The sequence below is a fragment of the Pteronotus mesoamericanus genome, unplaced genomic scaffold (assembly GCF_021234165.1).
Source record: "Pteronotus mesoamericanus isolate MK-2021 breed Mesoamerican mustached bat unplaced genomic scaffold, CSHL_Meso_final contig_101, whole genome shotgun sequence".
Taxonomy (NCBI): domain Eukaryota; kingdom Metazoa; phylum Chordata; class Mammalia; order Chiroptera; family Mormoopidae; genus Pteronotus; species Pteronotus mesoamericanus.
The window spans coordinates 11,612,960-11,618,954 of record NW_026555001.1 but is presented as its reverse complement, the minus strand read 5'-3'; positions in this window follow the sequence as shown (position 1 = coordinate 11,618,954).

Genomic DNA, 5,995 nt, shown 5'->3' with positions numbered 1-5,995 from the left:
AACAATTCCAAAAATCATGAAAATACAATAAAGGAATTACACAGAAAGAAAAAAATGGACATTTAAGTAATTTCATTTTTCTTGTATATAGGGAAACAGATGTATTTATACTTCAGCATTCAGATATCATACTTCATAAAGTCATTATTAATTTAAAATAGACAAGCTTTTACAAAACCATTTAATTTAAATTTCATAGTTGCTTATAAAATAATACTTGAAAGATTAACTTATATAAAGAAATATGAGTTCTGTCAAGAGAGATAGTAAACTACAAATAAAAGTAACCTCTTAGTGCTTCATAGGAAAATCAATAAAGATAACTTAATTTTTCTGGGAAAAATGTATTTAGCATTATAAATTTAAATGTAAATTTTATGTGTGAATTCAATAAAGAATATATTTAAACCTTGCATTGCCACATAATCATCATCTACTTTGTATAAAATAATAAAAATGGTGTACTTTTTGAACATGTGTACATCAAAACCAAAGTACTGATTTTTACTTTTTCCTTTATTGGCAACTTTGGGTGAATTTTTAGGTTTTGGTTTTCAGAGGACACCTTTTACAAATTTTGAAGGTGCACTCCTCTGTTCAGCTTGCCAACATTGTCTTATTTATTTATTTATTTGAATTTATTGGGGTCACATTGGTTAATAAAATTATAATATATAGATTTCAGGTGTACAGTTCTATAATAATCATCTGTACATTTTATTGTGTATTCACCACCTGAAGTCAGGTGTCTGTCACTATTAATTATCCCTTCTTTACCCTCTTCTCCTGCCCCCACGGCCCCTTTGCCATGGTAATCATTGTACCGTTGTCTGTGTCGATGAGTTTTTTGTATATGGGCTTAATCCCCTCACTTATTTCACTTAGCTCCCAAAGCCCCTCCCCTCTGACAGCTGTCAGTGGGTTCTCTGTATCTATGAGTCTGTTCCTATTTTGTTTGTTTATTTTATGCATTCAATTCCACATGTAAGTGAAATCATATGGTGCGTATTTGTCTTTCTCTGACTGGCTAATTTCATTTAGCATAATACTCTCCAGGTCCATCCATGCTATCACAAAAGGTAAAATTTTCTTCTGTTTTTATGGCTGCATAGTAGTTTATTGAGTAAATGTACCACAGCCTGTTTATTCATTCATCTACTGATGGGCAGTTGTGCTGCTTTCAAATCTTGGCTGTTGTAAATAGTACAGCAAGGGACATAGGGATGTATACAGGGTGGACAAAAGTAGGTTTACAGTTGTGAGCACACAAAACACAGACTTTATTCTTGCATTATTATTTATTAATTATTGTATTACTTGTATTACAACTGTAAATCTACTTTTGCCCATCCTTGAATATTGTTTTGAATTAGTGTTTTGAGTTTCTTCAAATATATTCCCAGAAGTGGATCACTGGGGCGTAAGGCAGTTCCATTTTTAATTTTTTGAGGAAACTGTACTGTTTTCCACAGTGGCTGCACCAGTCTGCATTCCCACCAGCAGTGCATGAGGGTTCCGTTTTCCCCATGTCCTCACCAGCACTTGTTTGTTGATTTATTGATGATAGCCATTCTGGCTGGTCTAAGGTGATATCTCATTGTGCCTTTATTTTGCATTTTTCTAATGATTAGCGATGTTGAGCATCTTTTCATATATCTATAGTCCATCTATGTCTTCTTTGGAGAAGTATCTATTCAGGTGATTTACCCCTTTAAAATTTTGGATTATTTGTTTTTTTATTTTGAGGCAGCCTTTTCTTTGTCTGTTATTTCCTTGACTCTGTTCATGTGTACTCAGATTCTTTCCAATTCCTGCTTTACTGGATGTTCCTTAGGATTAACTCCCTGAGTTGCCAAATAAACCTAAAATACTGAATTTAATGTGTAAACAGAAACTGAATGCTGCTTGTTCAGTTTAATGTGTAAACTGAATACTACTGCTGCTTGTTCAAGTGGGTCCAACTTCCGCAACAACTTGTTTCTATAAACAGACATCATGGTCTTCAGCATCTCATCTACAGCATCTACAGCACCAGTGGAATCCTCAAATGTTGATAGATACTCATGAATTTCTTCTAGATAGTCTTAATTTCTTCCGCCATTATGATTAACCTTCACTGGACCTTCCACTCCTGTCTCCTGGAATGCAGTGTGGTGGCGATGACTTCAATCTAGGAGAGTCATTTTTAAAAAACAGTACTTCCTAAATAGGCATTAACTTCATAAGTCTGATTTTTTGCACTAGATGCACTATTTGGAGCTAACTTGCCATTGTTCCCCCTGACAGCATTTCCCTCCTGTAATATAAACATCCTGTAACAGCCCTGGTTCTGGCCTCTTTCCAGGGCACCAGGATACCACTGATATGAAGCAAAACTGTATCTGGAAAAACTGGGGCTGGGTGGTGGTGGCTCTAATCCCTCCTTAATGATGAGAAACAAATGTGGATTGTGTTCCTGCTTTATTCTGACAGTGAATTTTTATACTCTTTCTAAAAATTATGAAAAATTACCCTTTTAATAGACTTTAATTTTTAGAACAGTTTTAGATTTACAGAAAAATTGAGCATATGGTACAGAGAATTCTCATATACCCCTTTCCTTGCAGTTTTTTCTGTTATTAACATCTTGTATTTGTATGGCATATTTGTTGTATAGTGCATGAACCAATACTGATACACTATTGTTAACTAAAGTCCGTAGTTTACATTAACGTTCCCTCTCTGTGAGTACATTCTATGGGGTTTGACAAATGCATAATATCATGTATCTACCATTATAGTATCACACATGATTTCACTGCCCTAGAAATCCTGTCCTCCACCTATTTGTCCCTCCCTCTTCCCCACGAACTGCTGACAACTACTGATCTTTTTACTATCTCTGTAGCTTTGCCTTTTCCAAAGGCCACATAGTTGGAATCACACAGTATACAGTCTGCTCAGTTTGGCTTCTTTCCTTTACCTAGCAGTGTGCATTTGTTTCCCCCATGTCCTTCACAGCTTGATAGTATAGGTGTATTTCTTTTTATCACGGAACAATAATCTGTTGTATGGACGTACCACAGTTTGTTTCTTCGATCACTTATTAAAGGACATCTTAGTTGCTTCTAGGCTTTGGCAATTCTGAATAAAGCTGCTATAAATATTTGTGTACAGATTCTGTGTGGACATAATTGGGTAAATACCTAGGAGTGTGATGGTTGGATCATACAGTGAAACTCTGTTTGGCTTTGTAAGAAATTGTCAAACTGTCTTCCAAAGGGGCTCTATCATTTTGCATCCTTCCTGGCACTTGGCATTGTCAGTTTTTTGGATTTTAGCCATTTTAATAGGTGTGTAATGGGTACTATCTTAACCATTTTTAAGTGCACAGTTCAGCGGCATTAAGTACATTCAGATCCATCCACAGAATTCTTTTTATTTAGCAAAACCGAAATTCTACCTTTTAAACAGTAGCTCCCCATTCCCCTCCCCCCACCCAGCCCTTCAAAACTCCATTCTAGTTTTTGTTTCTGTGAATCTGACTATTCAAGTACCTCATATAAGTCAATCATACAATATTTGTCCTTTGTGTCTGGCTTATTTCACTTAGCGTAGTGTCCTCAGGTACACTCATGTTGTAGCATATGTCAGAATTTACTCCCTAACACATGCACAAAGTCATTTCTTTGGAATCTTTCCCATATCTTATTTTAGGGGTGAAATAACTGAGGAAGAGTTTTCCAATTTTCTAAAATATATTTAGGAAATAGTTGTATTTATTATTATTATTAATTTTAATGGCCATGTGTGTATCAAGTGTGACAGGGAAAGACCATAATGTGAATTTTCATTTTCTTATTTTTTAGCAGCTTCTATGTGCTAGGCATTATGATGAATGTTTCTAATGGATATGAGGATATAACATCACACAAGGATATAAGGTCGTTTTCTCAAGGAATTCTCAATTGGGTAGGATTCATTTTGGTCATGAACTATAAAAACAATTTGTATATACAACCTGAGATCAGAATTTCCAGAGGTATTTTGGTAACTTGCATGGGCTATATGTAACAAGACATACAAAATCATTTTAAAATCTACTAATTTAAACTATGTTAATGACAGAATCATCTATAAGATTATATATCTGACAGCTTCACAATTTACTTGCCTATAGTAGTTCCAAGTAACAAATTTGTGACACCAAAATCCTACACTATTCAACTAAACACAATCATTCAGTGCTATTAATTGTAGTTTTAGATTCTATTCTGATACTACCAATTGTATGATTCTATTCTGATACTTTATAAACAGAAATCCATTAGTCATCTTAAAAAAAAGAATTTCCTTCTCTTTTCCCCAATTTTTAAATTATGATAAAATGCACATAACATAAAATGTACTATCTTAACCATTTTTAAGTGTATGGTTCAGTTGTATTAAATACATTCATAATGTTGTGTGGCCTTCACCATTGTCCATCCACAGAACTCTTCTCATCTTGCAAAAATGAAACTTAGTACACATTAAAAAATAGCTCTCCATTCTCGTCCCTCCCCAGCCACTGGAAACGACCATTTTACTTTCTGTCTCTATGAATATGACTACTCTACGGTCTCATGGAAGTGGAATCATACGGTATTTATCTTTTTGTGACTGGCTTATTTCGTGTAGCATAATCTCCTCAAAGGTCATCCATGTTGTAGCATAAGTCAGAATTCCCTTTCTTTTTAAGACTGGATAATATACCATTATTTACGCAGAGCCATTATTATTTATTTATTCATTTGTTATTGATAGATACTTGGGTTCTTACCACACTTTAGCTATTGTGAATAAATCTGCTCTGAGCATGGGTGTACAAATATTTTTGAGACCCTGTTTTCAATTCTTTGAGTTTATATCCAGAAGTGGAATTTCTGGATCATATGGTAATTCTATTTATAATTTTTTGAGAAATTGTTATACTGCATACTATAGCAGCTGTACCACATAATCCCAGCAACAGTGCACCGGGGTTCCAATTTCTCCATATTCTTGCCAACACTTATTTTCCTTTTTTTTTTTAAATTTTGATAGTAGCCATCCTAAAGACTATTAAGTGCTATCTCATTGTTGTTTTGTCCTAAGAGTGACTTTTAATGATACACATACTGGCTGTCAATATCTGGCCAGATAGGAGGAATTCCTAGGAGATCAACCTTTCCATTAGAAATCATTAGAATTTCATCAGATTCTGCTTTGCGACGAAGCAAATCAGCCTGAAACTTCAGTAGAAAGGTTAATTAATTTGGGCATTAGGGTGATGATTATACATATATATATACACACGTATATATATATATAAGCTTAGAGATTCCTTCATTGACATCAAAGGTTTTTAATACAATGTTTGTATATGGCTTAAATGTATACGTGTGTGTGTGGGGGGGGTAGGTTTTACTGGCGTGTGTTATAAATATGTCCAGATTCTACCTCCCGTGGCATGACCTCAGCCACCCATTCAGAATCCCCCTAGTTTTTACCAGGGAATCCTTAGGGATAGTGTTTTCTGTGTAAGCTCTAGAATCAGTTGTCTTTTTCTCTGCCCCTGTGTAGCTTCAAACAGTTGTCCTCTCAGCCAGAGCCCCTACTTAGTCCTGTCAATCAACATCTGCAAATCTGGGGCAGTTAGTCTCTGTTAGGACTCAACCCCTCCTCTTCCTCCTAAAGACAGGTTTTCTCTACCAGTCTGCACAACGGAAAGAAAGGGGCGGAAGTGAGAAATTGCTTCCTCTGTTTATCATTTCTTTTTCTTGCTTTGTTGCAGTGACTTCACTGCAGTTGTTGGACTTCACTCAGTCTTGCCCAGTTCCATTCTTATGATCACTTTAAATCAAGGAATCTTAAGCTGGGTCCTGAAACACTTAGCTGTAGTCTTTGAAGTCTCAGCAAGTACTCAAACAACAATACATATTCACAAAAGCAAGCAACAAGTTACACTAAAGAGTGCTCTTTGAAACATTTGTTT